This window comes from Euprymna scolopes, chromosome 17 (assembly GCF_053919585.1).
Source record: "Euprymna scolopes isolate OS-2025 chromosome 17, ASM5391958v1, whole genome shotgun sequence".
Taxonomy (NCBI): Eukaryota; Metazoa; Mollusca; class Cephalopoda; order Sepiida; family Sepiolidae; genus Euprymna; species Euprymna scolopes.
The window spans coordinates 41472905-41492727 of NC_136498.1; positions in this window are offsets into that span (position 1 = coordinate 41472905).

Genomic DNA, 19823 nt, shown 5'->3' on the forward strand with positions numbered 1-19823 from the left:
TCCTCTGTCCCATCGACGAAATGTAGCATCCCTCTGCCTGTTCTACAAGTACTTTAACGGTGAATGATCTGATGAACTGCAAGCATTGTACCCCCTCGAAAAAAATACCCCCGACAAACCCGACAGGCAGCTAAATCCCATTCCTTAACAATAGAGATCCCTAGATGTAAGAGAGCCTTCTACTCCCGTAGTCTTTTCCCCAGAATCGCTAGACTTTGGAATTCCCTTCCCGTTTCCTGCTTCCTCAATTATACCGACATGCCGAAGTTCAAGTGTAACGTGAACCGACATCTCGCTTCCCAACTCCCTACATAGTACCCCTGTAGCTTATGTCCATGATAGTAGCTCCCTACATCAAAGTGGTAATATGCCTTGTTTGGGGTGAAAATGTAATTTAAAAAAATATCATATGATACGTTACAATTCTGAACGAACTACATAAACTGAGAAAAAAGAGAAGGAAGTTATAACTGAAAGGGTGCTATCAGGATAACATGAAGAACATATGCTACGTTAAAGCCAACTCTATTTTTACTCAAAATGTTGAAGAGCTACGACGACAGGTTTAATGTCATAAACTAGCAGTCTTTTGTGCTCCAGATTTTATTTATCTACATATTCATCGCTATGTTCAATGCAATCTTACCATGAATCTGGCGCACATCCATGGAAGGAATTATTTTCTTAAGGTTTCACACGGTCAGTATATGCAAATGATGGATCAAACTTTCAATTCATGAATGCAAGGTTCAATCATCAATAAAAAAAATAGAGGAGATTACTTTGGAAACACCATCTGTAAGGATCCTTCTTCTAAAATCCAAAACAAAGTTGTAATATAGTGTTATGCTATAGGAACAGATAACGCTGTACTCCATCACAAAAATGAAAGAATTAATAACTTGGAGTGTCCTCCCATACAAGATTAAGATATTAATTTGGTGCAAGAATAATATCGTTTTTTATATATAGTTGAACGTTAAAAAAACGACATTACTTTTGCACCAAACATAATAATACCTGCAAATAAGGTACATTAGAAATAGAAATTATCGTACATTACCCTATTTCCAGAAAGTCATATGGAACAGAACAATTTTTATGTAACTACATCAACACAAGATATAATACCTAAGAGGATTGCTCATACCCCCGGAAAATGAAAAGATAATTCTTGGGTGGTATGATCTTATGTGAACAAAACTGATATAATATTACCCACATCTTCTAAAAATTATATAATCTATTATATATATAACAGTGAACGAGTCTGTGTGTCTGTCTGTGTGTGTGTCTGTGTACATTTCCCTACGCAATAACTCTGTCAATTTTAAGTCTACAGACTCAAAATTTGATATACAGCGTACTGAGATTTGGGAAAATCTTTATAATCCGTTTTCGACCAAAAATTTGGCTGTTAAGGGGTCAAAGTTCAACGATTTGACCTTTTGAGAACTCTACCGAACTCCTCCGACAATTTTGGGTCTAAGCACTTGAAATTTTAGATATAGGTTCCTTGGCCATATATCTAAATTAATAACTTAATTAGAGTCCCAAAGAATAAATGTTAAGGGGTCATAATAGGGGTCAAATTTAAAAAAAAAATTACCTTTTTTTTTTTTGCTTTTTTTGCTCAACATACACCTCTAAACACCCGGGGAAATGCTAGTTATGAAATAAATTAGAGTGTTTTGCTTCATGTATTTAAATGTTAAAAACATTATTTTTATAGTTAATTGGCCTTTTCGCTGAAAACGATCTAAAGCCCTCCTCGAGATGAACTGGTCACAGATACACTGAAAGATCGAACCATCGATTGGGTTCGAAGGAAACTCTCCATATAGGATAGAACTGAAACGAGGGCCACTTAATCATTACTTTTACCATTTACTGGCTGATCGCACTTCCTCTGCCTGAGAACCGTCTAAACGTCATGTGGTGTCTTCAGTGCTCGTTTCTGTCGGACAGAAAAATATACTTGGCTCGCAAACAAGTCTGTATTTTACATCCGTTTGGGGAAGGTTTAGACATGTTTGACTTGACGTGTCATTGACATGCGAAGAGATTCGCTTTCTTCGGTCGAAATTTGAAAGGGAAAATTGTGTGGAATCCAACTCTCGATAAGGTCTTTTCCTGCCTCGTTCTCGACCATTCGGTCGTAAGCCGTCGTAGGCTACAGCCATAGTAAATAGAAAGCAGCTTCACTAAAAGTCATGTAACCTGATGACGTCACATAAAGAAAATGCAACGGTCACAGCATTGAATATTAGGAAAGATGCTCGCTTTCCATTTTTTCTCAAGGAACTTACTGAGAGAGTTGTCAAAACTGATTTTATTTTATTTTCTGAACGATAAAGAAATTAGTTTACATTTGGACAAGTGCAATTAACAGGGAATATATATTTACGAAAAATATTGTTATGTGTTATATTGTAAAATGTATTAGTAATTAACACGTAACTTTAATTGTTAGTTAATATGCACTTGTTTTAAAATATTTTTAATGAGATTTGTAACAATTAGTTTTTTTTTCTTTTTAATAAAGAATGCATTATGCTGTATGACACAATAACGTTGACACACCGGTTCTCGCTAGATCACCGAGCTTAAGCAACATTGATCCTGGTCAGTACAAGATGGGTGACCATTTGGGAAGGCTAGGTGCTGTATGTGCCTTCTGGAAAGGATGGGCGTGGGGCCAGCACCCTCACCCTGTAAAACGAACTCCACGCTACAAACACATCTACAAAAAGTTGGAGATGGCCTATGCCCCTCAAGGGCTATGGATGCATTATGTTAAGTTATATTTATTTTAATTGTATATTTTGTTATAAGAATATTAAAAAGTGAATTTTGGATGAGAAAGTTGAAAGCTGAAAATATATTTTTCTGTAGTTTTTTTTTTTATAACTGTTTAAAAAAATATGCGTATTATTATGCATCGGACTGCTGTTCTCATCTGGAGTGTGATTTTCACAACGTTTCGTCGATGTAACCTCCGACCTTCTTCAGGTGTATCTTGTCGAACTCGGGAATGTTTCTGTCGAACTCGAGAATTTGGACAGAATTTTAAGCGGTATCCTTTATTAACTTCCCGGGGGTAGCATGGTCTTGTTCGATCAGACATGACTGGATAGAGGTTCTAAATAATTCACAATTTTATTGTTGTATTATTCAGGACCTCGATCCACTCATGACTGACGAAACAAGAGCACGCTACCCCCGTGAATTAAAAGCATGATTCCGCTAGAAATTCTGTCCAAATTCACGAGTTCGATAGAAACATTCCAAAGTTCGAAAAGATACAACTGAATAAGGCAAGAGATTACATAGATCGAAACGTTGGGAAAATCACACTCGAGATGAGATCAGTAGTCCAATGAATCCAAATAATACGGATAACTAACCCTCATGTCAACAATTCAGAAATGTCAAATAATGTTAATTATGAGATTTTTGCAATTCGTTCTCAATATTATATATTATATCAAATTTTAAGTAATAGTTTTCTTAGAGTATTAGGCATATATTTTAAAATCTCTTGTTTTCTATATGAGAGGTAAATAAACTTTATAAATTTTAGCTTCAACCGAATATGCATATTAAGAATTTAACTTCATTTTTTTTATTTTAAATAATTAAATTCTTCAGGCCAGACAAATGTCATCACTCCTTATTCTGACATTTCCTGTCATTGTTTTAAACAATAAAAAATATCTGTTTCTGTCATTGTCCCAAACAATAAAAATATCTGTCTGTTTATCAACACAATAAACTCGTCCCATTTTATAGGTCACCTGTCGCTGTCCGGGATTCAATTAACGTTTAACGGACAATCTCAGCATATTTACCCGATCTTACTCAGAGTTTTAGGGGATTTTAACCTCCCCAATCTCAGCATATTTACCCGGTTTTACTCAAAGTTTTAGGGGATTTGAACCTCCACAATGGGGAGCAGTATCGCTCCTCAAGACGGCTACGTCATATGTTTGTGTGAATGTGTGCATGTGTGTGTGTTTTTTTACACAGTGATCACCACTTATCAAGACCCGGAAGCCACTCAGGGATAAGGGTTATTGCAAGTACATTACGTTAGTGTGGAGATTTGATGAAGTGTTTACTTAAGGGGGCGGTTCATTAGGAATTTGTTAACGTTGGACTTGAACACATCCAAGTTGTAGTCCGGTGGGAAGCAGCCAGACGGAACAGAGTTCCACAGGCGTGCAGTTCTAAGAAAGAAGCTTTGTTCATGGAATCCGCGTTTTGATTTAGGCACAGATATAGAGTGGTGGAAATGTTTCACAGTGGATTCAGCTAGACGGGTGTTTTTCGTGAAAGATTGGCGAGGGAGGACCCGAGATTGGAGTTCAGACGAGCACCTGCCATTGAAATATAAAACAAGGATAGGCTCGCAACGTCTCTTCTGTGGGAGAGAGGTTGCAGGGTAGAGAAAAGGGCATCCCCACTAAGCCACGTAGTCTATTTTGTACTCTGTCAAGGCAGGATAGGCTGTTTTTAGCAGCACCTGCCCAGATATGGCAACAGCATTCCATCCTTTGACGTACTTGGCTTTTATATAGATAGAGAATTGCATTAGTAGTGAGATATCTTCTGGAGCGGTAGAAGGATCCCACCATCTTTCCAGCGACCTTGGCAATAGACGTGTTCCATTTCAGATCAGGAGTAAAGGTCAAACCCAGAAGCTTGTCAAAACACGGGGCCTCACCCAGACGAGAGCCATCCATCCCAATTGATGCCAGATGGGGATCAGAGCGTTGATGATGTAAGGATAGGAGTTTGGTTTGGGATGCATTAAAGGTAACCAGCCACATCTTCCCCCACTGAACCACGCGCTTGAGATCAGAGGAGAGAGAATCAGAGAGGACTTTGTCATTTACAGCCTTTGATGTGTTGCCGTAGATGGTCGTGTCATCATCATAGATGTCAACGAATGATTTAAGTATGTGTTTAGGGAGGTCATTGATGTAGATCAGGAAGGGAGTTGGTGCATAAAAAGTGTTTCAAGCTTCTTATTTCTGGCAGGAAGTATTTTTCTTTTATTTTGTATAATAATTATTTATTAAAAAATATTTATAGTTCGATTTCACTGTTAAGTTAATTAGCATTCACTCATTATTTTATATATTTATCATTTGATTCTATTTTCGAGTTCGTTTTTATTGTTTCATTTCATTTTGTTCATATGTATCCTTAGATCTAATTTTAAAAAAATATTTATCTTTTAATTTCATTTCAAAAATTTATTTATTGGTAAATTTTCTCTTTGATAATAGGTATCGTACGTGTTTACACTGCTTTTGTTTAATCCCTAAAATTCGAATTCAATTTTTGGCAGTATTTAATAGTCTCCTGCTCTAAGCATACGTAATTTTACTTACATAATTATTGTTTGTTTTCATTTACTTTGAATAAAATTGAGTTTTTTTTCTAAGGCATATCTTAAGTAAATAAACCAACTTTAGTCTTAAAGCAAAAAACAAAACACAACGATTTGGTTTTAATTCATTTTTATTTATTCGAATATTGTATAATTTGCGTTCTTTATTTATTCTCTTTTCAATCAATTTTTAAAAAAATGTTTTCTAATTCTTTTTGCAATAAAGCGCTTATTTGTTATGGACAGTCTTACTCTTTGACAGATCTTACTTGATTGCACCTCACGCATGACGTCATTTTTCGATGACCAGGCTTGTTTTACGGTAGCTCTTCGTACGTCGGGAGGTGAACTGCAGTTTAGAAAGTACTTAGCTGCGCTCAAAAAGCTTCCTCGATCCAGTGCCATTTATCGATCTTTCACTACATAGGGCATTAGTGAGAGAATTACTGACGATCCATTTGTCGAATTGCTTGGGTAGTCAGAGGATGAGTCATTTCTACAACTCTCTCTCTCTCTCTCTCTCTCTCTCTCTCTCTCTCTCTCTCTCTCTCTCTCTCTCTCTCTCTCTATTCTTACTCTCCGTCTCTCCCTCTTTTTCTGCTCTGGCGATTGGCCCAGAACAAGTGGCCGTCAATATCATATAACGAAGTTCCGGAATATAAGACTCGCCCGAGAGTCTCTGCAGCGACACGCTCTAAGATGAAACGCCCGGTCACGCTTTTTTCCAATGCTGCAATCTCTAACTGTTCTGGATGTACGTCAATGAGGCGACGGCTTCTGCCGCTAAACGTATTATATATAATCAAAAACGCCCAAAAGGTGTTGGGCAGGGAGTGACGAATTGTTATTATTCTTAATCCTGACCATACTGCGATTTGTGTTGTGGAGCTCCCGTCGTATAGATGACCAAAGACTTGACATTACTCTGATTAGGGTGGCCTTCTGCCGCATTTGATAAATATATGCTTTTATATTTCTGCAAATGAGTATTTCAAAGGGAAATATATGTTCTCCGCATCCTACCAAGATCAGACATTGCTATTGTGCATAAAAGGGGAAAAATGATAATGCAAATTAAAAATGTGTATTAAAATATGCATTGATCAGAAATTCTTTAAAAACAAATATGCAAAATACGTAAAGTTGGTTGAGGTGTTTGTGGATTTCTATATATATACGATATTATAAATTATTATGCCGTACACGAGGAAATAAGCATTACACCTTTTTAGTGTTAATATAATGTAGATTGGTAAACAAAATCTGTACACTTACTCATTTAGAACTCTCTATCTCTCTAACACGCAAACAGACACATATAAATATGCATATATAAAAGTGAGCATGTGTGTTCTATATTCGCAACAGATTTTTGATATACAAACTTAAGACTTGGCATATAAAGTATTCAGACACGTACTTACACTTTGAAATAGGTTTTTATCCAGAGGAAAAGTGTTGCTATAGAGTCAAAATTGAAAAATATGTACGTATGAGGTCATCGGATTTTTATGTGTTTGTCAACTGTTTCACGAATGCGCATGCTTGAATCGTTCACATGACAGATTACTTATGTTAAGAATAAGTAGGCTTTAATACACCTTTAAAATATTGTGTCAAGCTGGCCAAATTGTTATCCTGCCAGATTCACTGTGTTTAGATTTTGGTTTCGATCTCAGCTCGAGTATTTTTATTTTTACTTATATGAAGTGTTTATGTTGCAGTTTCTTTCCGTCTTTTACTTTATTTTTAAGAGAACTTAACTTAAGCTTTAATACCTACGTTATTTTGGGTTATATGTCTTAATATAATGGTATGCCTATATTACGACCATGCAACACCGTGTGGTATACTAGTGTATATATATATATATATATATATATATATATATATATATATATATATATATATTAATATGTAGTAGTAAACAGTGATTAATAGTGATAAATAACAAAATAGATTTATGGCTCGCGAAATTAATACTAGAATTGTTTGAAAAGACCCTTGGCATAACGGATAATGCACTTGTAAAAAGCCAGTTGTATATATATATATATATATATATATATATATATATATATATATATATATATATATATATCAAGGTTTGGAATACAATTGCAAATTATATCGAACCGGTTATGAATGACACAACGAAAAAAATGCTATCTTCGTGAATAAAATAAATGGATGCATTCAACATTTTAGTCCAGATTAGCAAATCAGACAGAAAAATTATCGAGTTTCAAAAGATCGAAGGTTACATTGGTCGAAACGTTGTGAAAATAAAACTCATTTTATACGCGTACATATATATATAGAGAGTAATGGACAGTATTTTGAACAATTAAAATAATGCGAACACACACACACACACACACACATATATATATATATATATATATATATATATATATATATACATATTTTATAAAGCCCCCCTCTTGGGTTAAGCACTATCGTAAATAATCTTACTCGCTACTTAATTTAGCTGAAAAAATGCGAAGCTCGCGGTTTGTTTACAAACAAACGTTTGAGCACTTTACGAGTGGCGGACGAATGTTTATTTAAATAGACATTCGGACAGATTAATTACGGCCACCGCTTCCGTAGTCAGGGGGTAGAACTGCCGACTGTCATCACGACGGTTCTAGGTTCGATCCTCGGCTTGGGATAGGTGTTAGTCTAGCGGCACTGATGAGTTGTGAAGCAACGAAACAGGTCTGTATGTCGATGACTAAAATATATATATATATATATATATATATATATATATATACCCAAAACATCTGCCCATTAATGGAGGAGAGACTAAATATTGCTGCTATGGTTTCAAGTGATCTGAAATAACAGCAAGGGAAAACTTGATCCCAAATATTTCTCATATGTTATATCTCCCCTCTTTTATCGTCAGTATCAAATAATATTTATGCAGTGTGAGAAATTTACGTCATGTATGAAATTCAAAGAGGGAAAATATAACATATGAGAACTATTTTAAATCAAGTTCCTCCTTTCTGTTATTTCAGATCATTTGAACAAATAGCAGCAAGTTTTAGTCTACGCTCCGTCAAAGCCAGAAGGTTTTGCGGGAAATATTAGATATTTTGTAAGTCATATGTAAAACTAGAAAAACACATGGCTGAAACATTTTGTGGCTGTAAAAATGTGTCAAAAATAGACCTTGGATGATGGATGATCTCTTTAATGTACGACCTTAAGGGCAACTACACTACGCAATTCGGGTCATTGCTTTTCCAACAAGCATTGATTTGTTAAATTCTGATCACTGTATTTTCTGCAGTGAATCTTTTCAGAAAGACCAGTTCATCAGATTAAAGTGCTGTAGGTTTTCAACAACAGATTCCACATACAAATGTATTATGTCTAGACTATTAGTTACTATCTAATGTAACTTTAGAACGCTAGTTTTAACACATTTAATAATTATAATAAAATTCTGCAATATATCATAGAAGCAACATCATAACATCACAACCATCTTTAGAGAAAATAGTTCCAATTCTTTCCCCTAAATAAAAAGTTATCCTACCGCCTCCAGTCATCACCGGGAGGGATTCGGCACTTTCGACATATCTGCGGTTGCACTCTTTTTAACTGGATCCTATAATCATAGAGGTGTAACACTAAAGAGAGGCCACATCAGACCTGTAGGGTTGATGTGACGTTTCTTTTAGTTGAAAGTATTTTTTTTATTCCCGGACGATGACCGGGTTGAAAGAATAAAACTATTATTAATTTTTATTTGTGAATAAATTCTGAGCTAAGTCTGTTGTTGAAATAGCGGCTGCAAGAGGACCTTTGTAGCGAAAAGTTGAAATAAAATTCTAGACTTCAAAAGCGAAAAAGAATGCATAAAATATGTTAGCCAAAATACACAGGCGTTTGATCTCCAATGGCCGACATCATAGTGTACAGTAGCCGGAGGGGTGGGGATTTCACACCCGCAATTGGCAAAACTATGAGCCAAAAGTTGACCTAGGAATTTGACAAGTTGAAAAGTCGGGTTGTTTTTGAAACACACGCAGTGACTCGGCATTGTGTTTAGAACAAAGAAGACGAAAAAAAATGAATTGTCCGAAATTTCAAAACAATAAAATAACGTATCGAGAATTGTCATTTGGTGAATCAGGTCGAACGAAAAAAGGGAATTTATGAAATGTTTTTGCTCGGATGGGAAATGTCCGATAAGTTCAAAGCGACAAATGCATTCTTGGTCTTTTGACGTAAACAAAATGTCTGATATAATAAAATGGCCGACAACCAGAACTTAATTCAAAGATAAACTAAAATCCCTTTGAACTATCAAAGCGAAAGGTGAGATCAATAGATAATTTTAAAACAAATAAAATCGCGTGATTTGCTTTAATTCAAAGGAAAAATAATTTTCCTGGATAGGGGGAAATTCCATTAGTAAGCCAGGGAGGAGTTAATTGATACAACGTGTAAGTTGGGTGTTAATTAAGGGAGGAGTCAAACCAATTTTGGAAATGGACCAATGAAAAAGGGCCCTGTCGAAGTATAATCAACCAATGAGAAAAGGCCCCGTCGAATTATAATCAAGCAATTTGATTGGTCGATGACGAACATGGGTGTCGTCATCATTCCATAATTGTATTATAAAAGAAATGAAAAATTAGAGATTAAGTCAGTAAGAAGAACCGAGTAGTAAGAGTAGGAGTCAGAAGAAAATAGAGATAAGTCTCGGCAGAATCACCCCTCTCTCTCTCTCCCCCCCTCGCTTGTTGCCTGATAACTCAACATTTATAACGTGTAGATTACTTAATGAGAATTACGCAAAGTCCGCAATACCGACCAGGTATTTCAACAACAGAAGCTCAGTTGTAAAATTAACTGCTTGCTTGAATTAATTGTCAACTCTATGTATATGCTGTAAATACTTCTTTTATGAATTTCCGAAATATATATTATATTAACTAATCTCCGGAGTTTTGTTGCTGATGTGCGTTGATCCGTATATATGTACATTCTTTATTTGCCATTTGTGACACCGTATCCGTCAACGAACACCCAGAATAACTAGACGATCCACGGAGAACAGGCCTTGAGGACCAAGCATCCGAGAAGAATCCCCAACGCCTTAACGATGAACTCACTGGGTGACGCGACGTACTAACGGTTGGCAGACCTGGTTGCCCAGTCGACATATCATAACTGTACCGACCAGGGTGCAGATCATAACTGGGCAGCAATCAGGGGTCAAGGGCGTGTAAAGCACACGCTGAAAGGTCACATCTGGTGACCGCGACCAGGATTTGGACCCTGAAAGGCTTCTACGGCACATCAACCGGGAGGAAAAACTCAGAAGAAAAACCACGGCACAACGTTTTTGAAGGAAATCATAAACTACAGCGCAGCATTATTGAATTGAAGGAGAAAACCAACAAGCCACCAAAAACTGCAACGGCTGCTTGCATTGAAGAACCAATCGACAACAAACACTACCACGGCACAACGTTTTTGAAGGAAATCATAAACTACAGCGCAGCGTTATTGAGTTGAAGGAGAAAACCAACCAGCCACCAAAAACTTCAACGGCTGCTTGCATTGAAGAACCAATCGACAGCAAACACTACCACGGCACAACGTCATTGAAGAGAATAACCAGCAACAAGAAACTACGACAACGCGTCATTTGGAAGTTAAAGAAAAAGTAGAAAAAGAAATCACAAACTGAACAGTATAGACTTTTTTCTTGCGCTCTGTGAGTGAGCGTGCAACCCCAAATTACGGGAACTCGACTCTCAGAACCTGAAGCGAAGCGGGATATAGGTGAGACCCTCTTATTTTTTTTTGGTGATTTTTTTGACTTGGGTATTTTTTTCCGCAGTGGTTTGGGGGCGCCTGGAGGCATTACTTGTGGAAATAGTGAGAAAGGGATAGACAGGTGAATCCCCGTTTGACAAGAATGACGGAGCCGGTGGAACATAAGAGCGAGGCTTTAGGGGGAGTAGAGAGGGTGGTGACGGAGACTGGGACTGAGAGAAATTGGGCGAGGGAGTTACTCAGACTGTTACAGGAGGCAGCTGAGGAAGTGGCGGAACTGGCTGAGAGGGCAACTAAGGTGTTGTCGGAGGGTACCCTGGAAGAAAAAGGGGCCATCCAGGCTAGGTCGGCCAAGGTGCTAGAGAAGGGTAGCACAGAAGGGAAGATAAGGGCAGACAGAGCCCTATCAAACGGCCGAGAATGGACACTGATCCACGCCACATTATCGGGAGAGGCGAGCACACAAGGACCACGTCGGAGGAGGGGGCGCTCGGCCAAGCGGACCTGACAAACCCCGCCCCAGCCCGAAGTCGAGGAAGTTCGAGAGAGGAAGGTCTCGGATGTCCAACTTTGGGGGATCGAGGAGGATTGGGAGACAGAGGCGGAAGCTGATCCCAACATAAGAGAGTTGGGGAGCGCTGCAGGGGATGTGTCACTGCAGCCCCAGGAAAGAGGTACGAGGGCCAACAAGGGGCCCCAATCCGGCCGCTGTCAACCGATCCCTGATGAATGTGAGTGGTATTGTTTCACTTACCACCCTGATGGGCACATAACGAGAGGATGTCCCACCAGGAAGGGGGAGCCGCCCGGGACGGACCCCAGAGAGAAAGTGCTGAGAACGGACGGGTCCCAAGGGGGCCTGTTGTTACCGGCCCCTATGTCCGCGGCGGTGGCAGGATACAGGGGGTGCCCCTTGGCATGCGGTGCAACTGCGAGGAAGGCAATCGGCATCGGGGGTTGTTCGAGGTTGGACCGTCTACGTTTATCGGTGAGGCGACGTGGCTGGGCAAGGGCCCTGTCTGGCTAGGTCGCTGCCGACGGATGGGGCGTTCCGGCGCCGGACTCCGTGATGTTCGGGCATCTGTGTGAGACGGAGCTTCCTCAAAGACGTATCACGAAGCCAGTGTACGGAGGAGAGTTGGGAGCGACAGGAAGTCGCGACCCGCCGACTCTATAAGCACGAAGATATGGATTAGAGAGAGAGCGCCCTAGGTCACGATGAAGACAGTTTAGTTGGAACTAGGAATAGAACACTAGGGTAAGCTCTCGGACTAAATCTATTATAAGAGATACGAGAATAAGTCGACCGAAAGCACGAGTATCGGTCGCTTAGTTAAATGCTAGTTGTCTGGAATATGCATTAGTGGAAAGGAAAATCTAACAGGGATCGCATGTTAGGAAGAAGATAAGCACCCTTAACGTTTCAGAAGAAAAGCGCAAGGAGGAAGAATTCTTCAGAATGTCTTCTCGTTAATTCGAAGGACGCCAACGGTAGTGGTGTGCACGGGCGGAGACAACCTTCTGTAGCCGTCATAATTGTTGACGGGAGAAACTATAAAATTCGGCAGAAAAGCCGGGAGGTCTCAGTCAAGAATGGTTGACTGGAGAATAAGTAGACTTGGAGGTCGATAGAGTGGGCGATAATACCTATGACAGGGAGGTCCTGAAAGAAGGAAGTGAATAAAATTCGGCAGAAAAGCCGGGAGGTATATCAGTCATAAAGGCTGACTATACAATCTAAGGGGACACAGGGTGTGCCCCTTCCCAAAATGCCACGGATAGGCATGCGCATTCTAGGGTTGAATGCCACAAACATCCTCAAGTGATTGAAGTCTGTTGTCTGACGGTCCGCAGTGCATGATTTGAACCCTACGAACCACGAACCAAAAGAGAAAGATTACGAGATTAGCTCTATAGGGGTTAGAGCTGAGGTAACTCCGAAAGAAGGTGCTTCTTAGAATAGTCGAAAAGGGACAGTTAAGACTAGAGTAGTCTATCGGAATCGCCTGGTTATGATTAGACAGCTTACAACGTCAGTTGGACTACATAATTAAGCAGGAGTCAACGAGCGACCCTCCTAACTTGGTGATGGTGGGGGTCCGACGGGTGGAATAGGGGTTATAGCAGGGCTATTAGTGGTGGTGATGTGTTATTTGAAGAAGTGGATGTATGGAATTGAGTGTTCGAAATGCCTCTTGGCGACCCATGGCGCTGCGGGGAGCAGCCCTGGTCAGAAATCACAAAGGGTCCGCATTAACCTGGCGAAGCTACAGACGAGCGACGAGGAACCCGCCCCAAATCCACCCCTACGACAAGAAGCTGAACCTACAGAATATTTTTAAACACTATTAAGTGATAGGACTAATTGCATGCTTAATGTTCCAAAACGAAGAAAAAAAAAGAGACACTTTTCATTATTATCGATTTTGTTACAGGAACTTTGTGCTTATGAAACCACCACTACGAACTGTTATTGAACACTCTTAGTTAAGGCAGTAGCCATTTATATGAACATTCAACTTCTGCATGTTTATTTGTTTTGCATGTAATTCAGCAAATTCTCGCTTTCAGAGTAGGCCAGAATTGTGTTATGAGATGAGAGAATCTCTTTGAGTGTTAACGGACATGGGGCGCCGTTATCCTGTGGAGAACGTCGCCCCATGGGGGGCGAATGTAACACTAAAGAGAGGCCACATCAGACCTGTAGGGTTGATGTGACGTTTCTTTTAGTTGAAAGTATTTTTTTGTTCCCGGACGATGACCGGGTTGAAAGAATAAAACTATTATTAATTTTTATTTGTGAATAAATTCTGAGCTAAGTCTGTTGTTGAAATAGCGGCTGCAAGAGTACCTTTGTAGCGAAAAGTTGAAATAAAATTCTAGACTTCAAAAGCGAAAAAGAATGCATAAAATATGTTAGCCAAAATACACAGGCGTTTGATCTCCAATGGCCGAAATCATAGTGTACAGTAGCCGGAGGGGTGGGGATTTCACACCCGCAATTGGCAAAACTATGAGCCAAACGTTGACCTGGGAATTTGACAAGTTGAAAAGTCGGGTTGTTTTTGAAACACACGCAGTGACTCGGCATTGTGTTTAGAACAAAGAAGACGAAAAAAAATGAATTGTCCGAAATTTCAAAACAATAAAATAACGTATCGAGAATTGTCATTTGGTGAATCAGGTCGAACGAAAAAAGGGAATTTATGAAATGTTTTTGCTCGGATGGGAAATGTCCGATAAGTTCAAAGCGACAAATGCATTCTTGGTCTTTTGACGTAAACAAAATGTCTGATATAATAAAATGGCCGACAACCAGAACTTAATTCAAAAATAAACTAAAATCCCTTTGAATTATCAAAGCGAAAGGTGAGATCAATAGATAATTTTAAAACAAATAAAATCGCGTGATTTGCTTTAATTCAAAGGAAAAATAATTTTCCTGGATAGGGGGAAATTCCATTAGTAAGCCAGGGAGGAGTTAATTGATACAACGTGTAAGTTGGGCGTTAATTAAGGGAGGAGTCAAACCAATTTTGGAAATGGACCAATGAAAAAGGGCCCTGTCGAAGTATAATCAACCAATGAGAAAAGGCCCCGTCGAATTATAATCAAGCAATTTGATTGGTTGATGACGAACATGGGTGTCGTCATCATTCCATAATTGTATTATAAAAGAAATGAAAAATTAGAGATTAAGTCAGTAAGAAGAACCGAGTAGTAAGAGTAAGAGTCAGAAGAAAATAGAGATAAGTCTCGGCAGAATCACCCCCCTCTCTCTCTCTCTCTCTCCCTCGCTTGTTGCCTGATAACTCAACATTTATAACGTGTAGATTACTTAATGAGAATTACGCAAAGTCCGCAATACCGACCAGGTATTTCAACAACAGAAGCTCAGTTGTAAAATTAACTGCTTGCTTGAATTAATTGTCAACTCTATGTATATGCTGTAAATACTTCTTTTATGAATTTCCGAAATATATATTATATTAACTAATCTCCGGAGTTTTGTTGCTGATGTGCGTTGATCCGTATATATGTACATTCTTTATTTGCCATTTGTGACACCGTATCCGTCAACGAACACCCAGAATAACTAGACGATCCACGGAGAACAGGCCTTGAGGACCAAGCATCCGAGAAGAATCCCCAACGCTTTAACGAAGAACTCACTGGGTGACGCGACGTACTAACGGTTGGCAGACCTGGTTGCCCAGTCGACATATCATAACTGTACCGACCAGGGTGCAGATCATAACTGGGCAGCAATCAGGGGTCAAGGGCGTGTAAAGCACACGCTGAAAGGTTACAGAGGTACCATGATCTTTCTGTTTCTAAATTTAAAAATAATAAATTTTCCCTTCTTACATTCCGCCAAATCTCAATTCGTTCATTCAAATATCTAAATATTTTATGAAAACGAAAGCTCCCGAGATTTTCAAATATGGCCTCATGTATTAAATACTGTTTTTCGACACCTCGGCACATGCTGCTAATCAATTATTCCATCTTTTTTAATAAGCTACATAAATCTTTTTTAATATGATTTACTAAAATTCTTTCTTTACTTGTGCTAAATAAAAAGTCAAACGGATTAAGCGATAATTATAGCCGAGCCTCGGATTTTGGAACACTGGAAACTGACAGTTTATTTACTTTCATACATCTCCTTATGGAAGCACTTAAAATGTATATTCCTTACTAGTTGACTATAATTTTTTCTTTTTGCGCTAAATAAAATAGAAAATACAACGGATTAAGAGAATTATATTGCGGAGACCCGAACTTTGCCGAAAACTTACACATTTACATTGCTTGACTCGATTTACTAATTTTATTTCTTTTGTTTAACTAAATAAAAAAATAAGGTAGATTAAGCGATTAACATAGCCGATAAAATAACAGTTTATGTATGATTTGAAAGCATTTAAACGTCTTATGCTGACTATTTGATTATTCCTATTTCTTTTTGCTCTAAATAAAAAAGAAAATATAACGAATCAAGCGAATAATATAGCTGTGACCCAGACTTTGCCGAAGTCTTACACAGTGACCTATATTGCTTGACTCTTACATTTATTTTTTAGTACGATTTACTAAAATTGTTTCTTTAGTAACGCTAAATGGAAAAATAAAACAGATTAAGCGAGTAATATAACCGACACCAAGATTTTCACGTTCCAGAAACTGACAGTTTATTTACTTACAAAATCTCCTTATGTATAATTTGGAAGCCTTTAAGCTGTCTATTTCTGATATTTTACTGAAATTCTTACTTTTTACAGTAAATAAAATAAAATAAAACGGATGTAACAAATAATATATTCAAGACCCGGATTTTACACAGTCACCTTGCTTGACTCTAACATTTAATCAGAAAAAGAAATTGACATTACATATACTTCAAAATTTCCTTGCGTGAGTTTGAAGCCTTTATACTGTCTATACCTGAATATTTGTAAAGTGTGTGCATATATGTGTGCATGTGTGTGCATGTATGTGCGTTTCTGCTTTTGTGTTTGCTTGTCTGTGTGTACATGTGTGCAGGGTTTGTGTTTGTGCGTGTGCGTGTGTGTGTGCTTATGTTTGTTTTTCTGTGTGTATTTGATCGTGTGTGCGTGTTTGGGTGTTCGTGTGTGTATGTGTGTGCATGTGTTTGCGTGCATATGTTTTGGTGTACGTGTGCGTCTGTGTGTGCATTTGGTCATGTGTGCGTGCGTGTGTCTACGTGTGTGAATGTGTGTGCGATACAAATCAATCTAATACTTGCGTCAACCAGACTCAGCCACGGAAACGCATGGCCGAGCGGGTGCAGCTTAAGAAAAGAGTATCAAACCACATTTCTTCTTATAACAACCATAATTCTAATAATAACCAAGGAACTTCTCTAAGCACTTTAATTAAAAAACTTAATTCTAATAATACCCCCTTCTCAATCAAATCGACTATACTAAAAAAAGTTAAGTCTTATACTCTAGGCTCTAAGTCATGTCGCCTCTGCACAACCGAGGTTATAACTATAATTACTTCCCCTCAAAGTAAGAATATAATAAATTCTTAAAACGAACTGATCTCTTTCTGTAAACATAAGTTCAAATTTAATTATGGTAATTTTGAAATTACACAGCTATTACTTTAACCTTTCAGATATATATAATTTTTCTTTAACATTATCGCTTTTTTACATACTTTCATAATACTTTATAACTTAATTATCCTTTATTATAATTCTTTATTTCTTCTATGTTTGGCCAGTTTTTTATCTGCAATTTCCATTTCAGTGTTTAAATATCCATATCTATATCCTGTATATATATTTAATTATATTTTACTATATGCATTTATTTACATATTACTTGCTTTATACGGAATTTGCAGATACCGACCATCCTCTTCCCTTACTTTATTTTTTTAGTGCCTTTTAATAACTCCTGTTGATATTTTCTTAAGTAATAACCTGTACATTTCAGTTGACCTCTTTTGCCCTATACTTTTGGCGCCTTTCAACGTTATTTTATCTGGGTCATTTTGCCATTTGCTTTTCTATTCTATATTTTATTCAATCACCATTCAATCTTTTTTCTTCACTCACTTTTTCTCTATTCTTCTTCAGTCATTTTCCTTAATTGCACTTTGTCTCGACAGCCGAGTTTAACGCATATCATATCTTTTCCTTGCACCTATTTGTTAATGATTCCACGGATTTCGGCCTTTTGGATTATTTTGGACCACCTTCCAATTACGCGATTTCCTTGGATTTTACTTGTGCGAATGGAAATTTAACGAACTTTCAAGGATTTACAATTTTGGATTTTACCGTCATTGGATACTTTACCTTTCACCAGACTGTCCATTCTCGTGAAATCACCTTTTTCTTTACCCTATTCCCTCTGTTTCACTTTTTGTTATCAAGTAAGATCTTTGACTTACTTGCAGTTTCATCAAATACTTTTGCAACCAAAATCCGATCCCGCATTTTGCTAATTCCTTCCCTCTGATGAGAAGGAAAGTATTTCCTCGAAACTCCGCGGATTAAGGGCTATCCACTTCTTTAGTGTTTCCTTTTCAAATTAAATGTTTTTAACTCTTTTTCAAAGTGTTTTAACATGTTTTATTAACTATTTGCTGTTATATATATATATATATATATATATATATATATATATATATATATATATATATATATATAAAGTTGAATTCTCTTCATAAGGCTCTGCAGTTCACTATGGAATGTGAGAAAAACACTCTTCCCTTCTGGGATGTTCTTCTTGAACGTTCAAGAGGTGGCTTTCTCGCTTCCATTCACAGTAAGCCGACCGTTACTGGCCTACATGTGAACTGGTCTTCTTTTGAACCTAAATCGTGGAAAATCAGCTTAATTAATACGTTGGCACATAGAGCCCTCATGAATTGTTCATCTATTAAATTGGACACCGAATTGGATAAGATCATAGCTATTTTCATTAGTAATGGTTACCCTGAAGACATTATTAATGATTGTATACATAAAAAGTTTACTGTTTTTTAAGTGCCTTGAATATTTGGCCCTTAAAAATGCTCTGTTTACTTAAAATTGCCGTGGATAGGAGATAATAATACAAAAGTACGTAAACGGAGTGTTCGAAGTATTACTACTTGTTTTACTCTGTTTCCTTTCATTCGGTATATACTACTAGGCCTGCTTTTCCTTCTTGTTGCAAGAATCGTTTGCCGTACATCCAAAATATTAACATTATTTATCAATTTAAATGCCAGTATGATGCTGGTTATGCCGGAGAAACTTCCTTGTATTTGCAGACTCGTATAAACCAGCCCGTTCATTCCAAGTGTAGAGTGGGATCTCTGAGTCTCCCTTCGTCTACAGCTTTGGGCTCCGTTATTGGCCAGCATCTGGTTGAGAATCTTTGTTGTGCTGATCAGTATAAGATAGAGTGGTTTAAGATACTCCATAGAGCGGATTCTAAAAATCATGTTAAAATTTTAGAATTTGTCTCTCTCGCAATTTGTAAACCTTCTTTGTGCCGGCAGAATGAAATGTTAAAAGCGTTAAATCTCTTCAGGGAACTTTGAGCAGTTCTCTATTTTTCCTCTCGTGGTGCAATTTTAATCGCTTTTTACACGCTTTATTAAATTAAATTGATCATTTAAACCTTTCTTTTTTTGGCACCTTTATTTTATAAAAGATTCCCCTTGCTCTTTTTTTTCATCATAATTATTATTTCAAAGCTATCAATTTCTCCTGGTAAGATAATGGCCGAAAGGGCTCTTGAGAGATCTCCGCTTATTTTCAAATGTATTTATTAATTCTGTACCTCCCAATATTCATATATCTATATATATATATATATATATATATATATATATATATATATATATATATATATATATGTATGTGTGTGTGTCTGTCTGTGTGTATGTGTGTGCATATATATATGGAAATTTTGAACGAAAAATGTGATAATGCCGTTTTCAAAATTATATATATGTACAATGAATCTAACTATATATATATATATATATATATATATATATATATATATATATATATATACCAGCAAATGTGCCCGTCGTCGACTGGGTTCAAAAACAGCCTACAGAAAATGGACTCTGATTTATG